This window comes from Prionailurus viverrinus, chromosome A1, assembly GCF_022837055.1.
Source record: "Prionailurus viverrinus isolate Anna chromosome A1, UM_Priviv_1.0, whole genome shotgun sequence".
Taxonomy (NCBI): domain Eukaryota; kingdom Metazoa; phylum Chordata; class Mammalia; order Carnivora; family Felidae; genus Prionailurus; species Prionailurus viverrinus.
This window is the reverse complement of record NC_062561.1, coordinates 154,561,142-154,572,740: the sequence shown is the minus strand read 5'-3', so window position 1 is coordinate 154,572,740 and position 11,599 is coordinate 154,561,142. Positions and strand designations below refer to the sequence as shown.

Below are 11,599 nucleotides of genomic sequence, written 5' to 3'. Positions count from 1 at the left end.
CAATATTTGTGTATATACTTAAGATGGAGACATTAAATATAGTATATGATTTATTCTTTAAAAGTTTTATATCTCAATGAAATCAACCCGAGGACTGACACAACAAACTGCACAACTAGAGGAAGAGAAGAGGTCACATCCAGGAAGGTAGGAGGTGTGGAGGCATGGTTTGGTGGAGAAATGGAACATGGATGCTGAGCAGGGGAGGGAGCCCTGGTCATGGAAAGAGGTCAGAGAGAGAGAGAGAAGCACACAGGGGACTGCATAAGGAGAACACTTCCCCAAAGCCATTGGCTGGGAAAATGAGTGGGGCTGATTTTCATGACTTTTTGCAACCAGCAAGACTTTAAGAATGAAGTCTTCAAGGTCTGGAGCATGGCTAGGATAGAGCCCTGAGAGTGTCCCCCTACTCATGGAGAAAAAGCAGCCAGGGAATCCAGAAGGGGCGGGGAGGCGGCCTAAGGCACAAACTGATGATCACCTAAGACTCACAGGGAGAAACTGTTCCCTTTTCTTAGAGCACATCTGGGAGAGGTGGCATAGCCTCTCTGGGAACAAAAAAGCTAGCAGGCACTGTTCCCCTCCCCTACCCCTCAGCATAGGAACAGAGACACCTACTGAGGGCAGCCACCCTGGACACTGGCTGTTTAACATGTTTTGCTCCAAATCCCATGCCCATGCACTCTGGCGAAACTGCCCTCCTTAGTCAAACCTACAACAGTCCCAGCACAGTGAGATCCACCCCCAGAAGACCAGCTCAGGTCCTCACCACATCAGATGCCTAATGTCTGGAGTTTTAAAAGTTAGCAAGCTTGGCTGAGATAGACCCCAAAGTGCATAGCACTGTTTCAGGCAGGCAAATAATACCAAGAGACAGTGTGAAAGCAACAATCTAAAAAATGCCTAGGATGCAGAGGGGAAGTTATTTGCTCTTCTGAGAGGGCTTCCCTGAGAACAGCAAGCACAGACTCCACCACTTTCTCCTCTCAGGGACAAAGGAGCTTCCTGGGGCCATTTTCCTCCCCAGCCCCTCAGCATAAACTAACTTCAACAAATGGCACAGGCTGCTTGATGTGCTTACACCAAGTCTCACCCTGTGGCATACACCCTTGGCACTCTGCCAGTACTGCTTTTTTCAGGAAAGTGTGCCTAAGGATCAGCATAGTGTGCCCCTTCCCCCAGAAGACCAAAATGAATGCCCATATAAATGACATCTACTGACCATAGAGTTCTGCAAAACTTCAATTCTAGTGGAAATAGCATCAGGTCTCTTTTAGCAAGCAGACCAGAGCAAACCTAGTTAAAACTCTCCACACTCTGGCAAAGTTGCAAACACTCCCCACTGCAGACAAGTAGAAATGCTACAGAGGACTGACCTAAGGGATAGAGCAGCCATAACACAGTAGTAGAGTGCATGCAGCACACAAACCAGAGACACTTCCTGATGTGCCAGATCCTGGACATTATATGACCTCTTCTGTATAAAGCCATTACTCTCAGGAAAGGGAAACATAACAGGCTTCCTAACACAAAGAAGAAGACAGAGACCGTGACCTACACAAAATGCCCAGGTGGAGGAATTCATACCAAAACAAAGAACAAGAAAAGGTCACAGCCAGGATCTAATCAAAACAGATATAAGAAATGTGCCTGATCCAGAATTTAAGGCAACAGTCATAAGGATACTACATGGGCTTGAGAAGAGCGTAGAGGTCATCAGGGAGACCCTTACCAAAAAGATAAAAAGACTTAAAAACCAGTATGAAATGAAAAATGCAATAACCAAGATTTGAAACTGACTGACTGTAATGAGCACAATGATGGAAGAAGGGGAGGAACACATCACTGATATAGAAGATAGCAATATGGAAAATAATAAAGCTAAACAAAAGGGGGAAGGAAAAATCTTGAATCATAAGATTCCCTAAGTAGGCTTAGGGAACTCAGTGACTCCATCAAGCATAATGACATTCATGTCACAGGAGACCCAGAAGAAGAAAAGGGGGCAGGTTGATTTGAGCAAACTGTAGCTGAAAACTTCCCTAATCTGGGGAAGGAAACCATACATCCAAATCCAAGAGGCACAGAGAGGCACAGCAAAAAACAGCATAACACCAAGACATAATAGCTAAATTTGCAAAATATAGTAAAGTTAACAACAGATCTCTCCACAGAAACTTGGCAAGCCAAAAGGAGTGGTATGATATACTCAACGTGATGACTAGGAAAAATATGCAGTGAAGAATATTCTATCAAGCAAGGCTATCATTCAGAATAGGAGGAGAGATAAAAAGTTTCCCAGACAAACAAAAACCAAAGGAATTCATGACCACTAAACCAGTTCTGCAAGAAATATTAAAGGGGGACACTTTGAGTGGGAAAGACCAAAAGCAACAAAAACTAGGAAAGAACTGAGTAAGTCTCCAGAAACAACAACAAAACAAGTAAAAAAAAGGCACTAAATACATATCAATAATCACTTAGAATGTAAATGGATTAAATGCTCCAATCAAAATATAGTGGGTGTCAGAATAGATTAAAAAAAAAAAAAAACAAGACCCATCAATATAAGGCCTAGAGATCAAAAGACACTTGCAGATTGAAAATGAGAGGATGGAGAAACATTTATCATACAAATGGATGTCAAAAGAAAGCCACATTAGCAATGCTTTTATTAGACAAACTAGATTTTAAACCAAAGACTGTAACAAGAGATGAAGAAGGGCACTACATCATAATAAAGGGGACTATCCAACAAGAAGATCTAACAATTGTAAATATTTATGCTACCTACTTGGGAGCACCCAAATATATAAAACAATAAAAAACAAACATAAAGGAACTCATTAACAATAATAATATTAAGGGACTTTAATATCCTACTTATAGCAATGGACAGATCATCTAAGAGAAAATCAACAAGGAAACAATGGCTTTGAATGACACACTGTACTGGATGGACTTAAACAGATATATTCAAATCATTTCATCCTAAAGCAGCAGAATGCACATTCTTTTTGAGTACACATGAAACATTCTCCAGAAGAGATCACATACTAGGTCAAAAATCAGGCTTCAATAAGTGCAACAAGACTGAAATCATACCATGCATATTTTCTGACCATAATGCTATTTAACTTGAAGTTAATCACAAGAAAAAAGTTGGAAAGACCACAAACACATGGAGGTTAAAAAACATCCTGCTTGGGGCACCTGAGTGGCTCAGGGGATTGGGTGTCTGACTTTAGCTCAGTTCATGATCTCGCCATTCCTGAGTTCAAGCCCCACATCATGCTCTGTGCTGATAGCTAGGAACCTGTTTCAAATACTGTCTCCCTCTCTCTCTGCCCCTCCCCCACTAGCACTTTGTCTCTATCAAAAATAAACATTAAAAAACAAACAAACAAACAAAGCTGCAGTGATCAAGACTGTATGGTACTGGCACAAAAACAGACACATAGATCAATGGTACAGAATAAAAACCCAGAAATGGACCTACAAATGTATGGCCAACTAACCTTTGACAAAGCAGGAAAGACTATCCAATGGCAAAAAGACAGTCTCTTCAACAAATGTTGAGAAAACTGGACAGCAACATGCAAAAAAACCAAACTGGACCACTTTCTTACACCATACACTATAATAAACTCAAAACGGATAGAAGATCTAAAAATAAGATATGCAACCATCAAAATCCTAAAAGAGAACTCAGGCAGTAACCTCCCTAACATCAGCTGTATCAAGTTCTTATTAGACAGGTCTCCTGAGGCAAAGGAAACAAAAGCAAAAATAAACTATTGGGACTTCAAGATAAAAAGCTTCTTCACAGTAAAAGAAACAATAATGAAAGTAAAAGGCAGCCTACAGAATGGGAGAAGATACTTGCAAATGGCATTTCCAATAAAGGGTTAGAATCCAAAATCTATAAATAATTTACCAAACTCAACATCCAAAAAACAAATAATCCAGTTAAAAACTGGGCAGAAGACATGAATATACATTTTTCCAAAAAAGATATCCAGATGGCTAATGGACACATGAAAGGATGCTTAACATCACTCGTCATCAGGGAAATACAAGTAAAAACTATAATGAGATATCACCCCACACCTGTCAGAATTGTTGAAATTAACAACACAGGAAACAACAGTTGTTGGTGAGGATGTGGAGAAAGGGAAAACTTCTTATACTGTTAGAAGGAATGAAAACTGGTGCAGCCACTCTGGAAAACAGCATGGAGGTCCCTCAAAAAGCTAAAATAGAACTACCCCATGATCCCGCAATTGCACTACTAGGTATTTACCCAAAGGATATAAAAACACTGGGGCGCCTGGGTGGCGCAGTCGGTTAAGCGTCCGACTTCAGCCAGGTCACGATCTCGCGGTCCGTGAGTTCGAGCCCCGCGTCGGGCTCTGGGCTGACAGCTCAGAGCCTGGAGCCTGTTTCCGATTCTGTGTCTCCCTCTCTCTCTGCCCCTCCCCCGTTCCTGCTCTGTCTCTCTCTGTCCCAAAAAATAAATAAACGTTGAAAAAAAAATTAAAAAAAAAAATACTAATTCAAAGGAGCACATGCACCCCAATGTTTATAGCAGCATTATCAACAGCAGCCAAAGTATGGAAAGAGCCCAAATGTCCATCAGCTGATGAATGGATAAAGAAGAGGTGGTATACACATACAATGGAATATTATTCGGCCATAAAAAAAAAGAATGAATTCTTACCATTTCCAAAGACATGAATGGAGCTACAGAGTATTATGCTAAGCACATTAAATCATCAGAGAAAGACAAATACCATATGATTTTTCTCAGATGTGGAATTTAAGAAACAAAACAAATGAACATGGGGGGGGGGGGAAGAGGAAAACCATAAAAAAGACTTAGCTACAGAGAACTAACTGAGGGTTGCTGGAGGAAAGATGGATGATGGAGGATGGATTAAATGGGTGATGGGTGTAAGGAGGACACTTGTGATAAGCATTGGGTGTGTATGTAAGTGATGAATCACTAAATTCTACACCTGAAACTAATATCACACTAAATGTTAATTAACTGGAATTTAATAAAAACTTGAAAATGAAAAAATCTTATACTGCTTTTATTAGAATTTATTTCATAGATTAACTTTACAGCTACAAAGAAATCATTGTAACTGAAATAGAATATTTTAATGTTAATTTTTTCTACAATACATTATATTACTTTGGGAATGTAATATTTGTAGCTGAGTACTTGAGTTCTATTTCTATCTGTAAGGGTTGATTAGACAAAGCTTATAATTTCCTAACACTACACTATCCTAGATTGCTAGGTAAAGCAATCATTAACTAGTTAGTTCTAGTTATTAATGTCTGACCTGCAGACTGATTTAATAAATGTCATAACATAATGGTTAATTTTATGTGTCAACCTGAATGAGCCACAGGGTTCCCAGATATTTGGCCAAACATTATTCCAGGTGTTTCTATGAGCATATTGAATGAGATTAACTTCAGCAGATTTTGTAGATTGTTCTCCCTAAAGTATGGGCCCTCATCCAGTCAGATGAAAGCCTAAATAGAACAACGGGATTGTGGGGTGCCTGGGTGGCGCAGTTGGTTAAGCGTCCGACTTCAGCCAGGTCACGATATCACGGTCCGGGAGTTCGAGCCCCGCGTCGGGCTCTGGGCTGATGGCTCAGAGCCTGGAACCTGTTTCCGATTCTGTGTCTCCCTCTCTCTCTGCCCCTCCCCCGTTCATGCTCTGTCTCTCTCTGTCCCAAAAGAAATAAATGTTGAAAAAAAAATTTATAAAAAAAAAAAAAAAGAACAACGGGATTGACTATTCCCTAAGGAAGAGAGGTGTTTTTTTTTTTTTTTTTGCTTGTTTGACTGCCTTCTCTCTGGGACATGGGCTTCTTCCAGCCTTCAAACTCAATCTGAACTATCATATCAGCTCTTTCTGGGTTGCAAGCCTGCTGGCCTTCAGACATCATCAACTCTCCTTGTTATTGTGCCTTTGAACTTAAAATGGAGCCACACCATCAGCTCTTTTGCATTTCCATTTTGCAGACTAATCCTACAAATCTTCGGACTTGCCAGCCCCGTAACTGTTTGAGCCAACTCCTTGTCATATATCATAATATATTGTATACATTATTATAATGGTGCATATAGGGGTGCCTAGATGGCTCAGACAGTTGAGTGTCCAGCTCTTGGTTTTGGCTCAGGTCATGACCTCAGAGTTTATGGATTTGAGCCCCACACTAGGCTCCCTGTTGACAGCACCGAGTCTGTTGAGATTCTTTCTCTTTCCCCTTCTCTCTGCCCCTCCCCTGCACATGCTCTCAATCTCTCTTTCAAAATAAAAATAAACTCTAAAAAATGGCATATATATATATATGAAATTGGCTCATACAATACACCATACACACACACACACACACACACACACACACACACACACACCGTTGCTTCTGTTTCTCTATTTCTGGTTCTGTTTCTCTGGAGAACCCTGACTAATACACATAGATACTCCAGCCCATGTCCTCTTCACCTCACCTCTGACTGCAGTCTCAGCTAGGGAAAACAATACCAGAGAGACCTTTGATTCATTTTGTGCTGACAGTGTCTAGAGCAGGTATACCCTTTTCCCTCAATGTGTGGATAATACAGGCACTTTCTCTGGTCATGGCACTTGAGACATGGAAGTATCGGAAAGTTAAGAACATTGCAGATATAACCAGCCAATTGAAGATAAGAGTTGATGGAAAAATGCATTCACCTCTGGTTTGGAAGGCATTCTGTGTGTTTCCATGGAGGTCCTAGTACTGCCAAGCCTCCATTGCTTGTAGCAGTGACATGATTAACACAGCCTGATATTGGCTTGTGCTCCTTCTCATCCTCATTCTTTTGGCTTTTTCACTTCTGATCCCTAGAATTACCTTCCAAATAAACTATCTGTATACAGGTGTTTATCTCATGTTCTGTTTCCAGTGAAACTCAGTCTAAAACAACCAGCTTTAATTTGGAACGCTATAACAAACGGTGAGATCTTAAAATGATTCACCCTAAGTGTTCTAGTGACATCAGTAAAAAGAACAAGTATGGACGTCTGAAAAGTCTCTCTTCCATAAAAGCAATAAAAATACTGGCAAAAAAAATGTCAGATTTAGCTTTTTGCAATGCTGAAAATAACCAAAGGCTTGCAGCAATCTGAGGAGTGCTTATTAAAAAATGAAAAGTAGAAGAAAAACAGCTGAATTGGTAAGAGCAGTGAGCTTTTGACATTTTAACTTGCTTTATCCTCATTCCTTCCTCTGTAGATCCATGATAGTCTTAAAAATCCAAAGCCTGCATTTATCATGACAATCATCAGCCTAACCGCCACTGGAAGGAGCAAAATATTATTGGAATGCTTTCAAAGCTCCATTCCTAGACAACCAAGAGTTCTATATTTAATAGATTTATCATTCAAAAATGTAGGAGAAATTAACACATTCCCAGATAAACAAAATATTTTTAAAAGACAATATAAATTTATCTTTTATTTATAATTCTAGTTTCCTCCTATATGATTTAAAAGTACAAAGCAATGATTATATATCTATATCCCTGACCATATATTTATGAAGATGAAATTTGTAGGAAAATAACAGCACAAAGAAAGGAGAGGGAATGGACTCACAAGGAGAAAATGTTTTATACCATTTGAATTAAATTGGTGTTAATCTGAATTAGACTATAATAAATGAAGATGTTAATGGTATTCCCTAGTTACTGAAAAAAAAAAAGAAATCTCACAAATATAGTAAAATAAACAAGGACATTTCAATGGTACAGCAGAAAATATCTACTTAATACAAAATAAGGTAGTCATGGAGAAAGAGAGGAACTAAGAAAACCAAAAACATGTAAAACAAATAGCAAAATGGCAAATGTAATCTAATAATTACATTAAAGATAAGTGGATTAAATTCTCCAATTAAAATGCAGAAGCTGACAGAATGAACTTTTAAAAAATAATTCAACTAGATGCTTTCTGTACACTTCAGATTTACAAACACAAATAAGTTGAAAATGAAAAGATAGAAAAAGATACAGCATGCAAACAATAAGAATGGCTACACTAATTTCAAAAAAATAGACTTTAACGCAAAAGTTGTTACTAGACACAAAGAAGGACATGTTATAATGAAAAAAGTATCAATGCATCAAGAAGTACACCTATTATAATCATCCATGCACCTAACAAGTACATGAAGCAAAAACTGGTAGAATGGAGACTATAATACCCTACTTTCAACAGTGGATAGAACAACTAGATGGAAGATCAAGCAGGAAATATAAGACTTGAACAGAATTTAAACCAATTATACCTAACAGACAGCTTACAACACTACACAAAAACCCCAGGATCAAGTGTCCATGAAACATTCTACAGGACATGTCATATGTTAAGACATAAAACAAGCTTCAGTAAATTTAAAAGGATTAAATGAAACAAAGTATACTCTGATAGCATGAAATGAAATGAGAACTCAGTAACAGAAGGAAATTTGGGAAATCCATAAATATGTGGAAATTAACATGCTCCTGTAATAATTAAGGTGACAAAGAAGAAATCACAAGAGAAATTAGAAAATACCTGGAGATTAATAAAAATGAAAACACATTTTTAAAAAATGAAAATATATATCAAATTATTTATGCTATGAATAAGATAAAGCTGTGAATATAAAAACATTCATGGCTCTACACACCTCTATTAATAAAAAAGAAAAATCTCAAATTAATCACCAAATCTTCCACTGTTAGAAACTAGAAAAAGAGCAAACTAAGCCCAAAGCAAAAATTTTAAACGATAATGAAGATTAGAGAGGGAAATAAGAGAGAATAGAAAAACATAAAATAAGAGAATCAACAAAACTTAAAGATGGTTCTTTGAAATTTTTTTTAATGACAGCTCTGTAGCTAGACTGACCAAGAAAAAAATAGAAGTTTTAAATTACAAAAATCAGGAATAAAAGATAAAATTACCGAAACTTAATCAAGAAGCAATGGAAAATCTTAATATACCTATGACAAGAGACTGAATTAGTAATCAAAAAACTTCTCACCAATAAAAATCTCAGGATGAGAGATCTTCATTGGCAATTCTATGAAATGTTTAAAGAAAAAATAACTAATAACCAATCTTTAACACATTTTTCCATAAAAATGAAAATAAAAAACGTAAGTGGAGAGAACACTTCTCAATTTATTTCATCAGCCCAGAATTATCCTATACAGACAAAGAGGTTATAAGCACCAGAGTCCTCAACAAAATACTAGCAAATCAAATCTGGCAACTTATAAAAAGGATTAAACAATATCATCAAGTAGGATTTATTTGAGAAATGCAAAGATGCATTCAATGTATGAAAATTAATATACTACACCATAGAAGTAGATTAAGGGACCAAAAAATGATCACTTCAGGAAAAGCATTTGACATATCTAACACCTGTCAGAATAAAAACACTCAAGAATCTAGGATTAAAATAGAAACTCTTCAACCATTACATACAAAAAGAAAACAATCCACAGGTAACATAATACTCCACAGTGAAAAAGTGAACACTTTCTCCTAAGATCACAAATAAGACAAGGAATCCACTTAAGCACTTCTAGTCAACATTGAATGAAAGTTCTAACTAAGGCAATTAGGCACGAAAACTAAATAAAAGGCATTGAGAAAGAACAAGAAGACTCTGTCTAGCTGTGACCAGCTGAGTGCAGCACAGCAGCCCAGGGGTCTAGGGATGTGGCCGCCATGGGGTGGCGGGGCATGGGGAGTGACTGCAGCACTAGGCTGTCAGCTGGTCCTGCCCAGAAGAGTTCAGCTCTGCTCTACAAGGATATATAATACCTGATTGTTTTGTCCATTTATTATAAGAAAATGGAAACTGACCAGCCAGAGGAAACCTTCCCTGACACCATAACCAATGCTGAATTTGGTAAACACCACACAGAAGATACAGAAGAGGAACAAGACTTTAGAAAATCTAGGAACACTGGTAAGATGGTTGGTTGACTTACACATTCTACTACACAGCAAGAATGCTGGGGTAGTGATTGGGAAGGAGCCAAGAATATTAAGTTTCCCCATACAGACCACAATTCCAGTGTTTTAGTCCCAGATGGAAGTGGCCGGAGCATATAGTGACTATCAGTGCTGATACTGAAACAATTGGAGAAATTCTGAAGAATTTCTACCTTAGAGGAGGGCCTGCAGTTGCCATCACCCACAGCAACCAATCAGCTCCCACTAGAATCTGATACTGTGGAATGCTTAAAATACCAACACTATAAAGGAAGCAACTTTGACTTCGAGTTGCAACTTGATTCATCAGAGACTGGCAGGAGGAATTACTGGGGTTAAAGGTGCTAAAATCAAAGAACGTTGAAGGAACACACACAACAGTCAGGCTTTTCTAGGACTCCTGTCTTCATTCCACTGACAGAGTTGTTCTCATTGGAGAAAAACTTCATAGGACTGAACAGTGCATCAAGATCATCCATGATCTTATAACAGAGTCACCCATCAAAGGACGTGCACAGCTTAACGATCCCAATTTTTATGATGAAACCTAGGATGGTTTTACAATTTTTGCTGACTGCCATAGACGTCCTGTGGGATTTCCCATGCAGGGGAAAGGCGGTTTTGACAGAATGCTTCCTGGTCAGGGCTGGTGTCCTATGCCTCCATCTAGAAGACATTATGATGATGTCATCCCTCATCAAGGACCTCCTCAGTCTCTTCCTGAATGAGGTAGCCAGGGTTGAAGCAGAGCTCAGAATCTTCCTCTTCCTCCACTATCACCACCTAAAAGAGGAGATCTAATGGCCTAGGAGGACCTGGAGACCACTAATGGGAACGTTGGTTTCAGTGCTGATGAAACTTAGAACTCTGTTGCATGGAGCCCATCAGAATAAAAGGTGGTTTATGAACCACAGGGTGGCTCTGGATAGGATTATTCCTATGTAGGGGTTGTGGCTCATATGGTTATATCGGTGGACCTATTGTTACTACGCAAGTAACTATTCCCAAAGATTTGGCTGGATCTATTATTGGCAAAGGCGGTCAGAGGATTAAACAAATCGTTGTGAGACAAGAGCTTCGATCAAAATTGAAGAAACTTTAGAAGGATCTGAAGATCACACCATTACAATTACAGGAACACAGGACCTGATACAAAATGCACAGTATTGGCAGAACAGCGTGAAATAGTGTGCAGATGTGGAAGGATTCTGATGCAAGATATTTTTTCTTTTTTTATAGTGTGAAGCAGGATTCTAGAAAGTTCTTCTACAACTAGTGAAGAACTAGAGGAATCCTACATCTTGGTTTTTTTTTTTTCTATTTGTTTCTGTTTAAAAAGCCACCATTACTCTCCTTCATAGGTGTTCTGCGTTCGAGGTGCAGTAAAATCTTTGCTGTTCACCAGAAGAAATCTTTTAGTTTCTTAAAAAAAGGAAGGAGGCTGGGGAAGGGTGTGCAAAAATTAACATTAAAATTTTGAAATAGCAGCACAGTGAATGAATTTTAATTTTTTCTCATTGTTGGTGGTTCTAAAGAAAA

The 11,599-nt window shown here is 38.4% G+C and overlaps 1 pseudogene; it reads left to right on the top strand.

Moving 5' to 3' along the window:
- Positions 1–9,916: 9,916 nt before the first annotated feature.
- LOC125171409 (heterogeneous nuclear ribonucleoprotein K-like) lies at positions 9,917–11,298 on the top strand (annotated as a pseudogene).
- Positions 11,299–11,599: the final 301 nt, after the last annotated feature.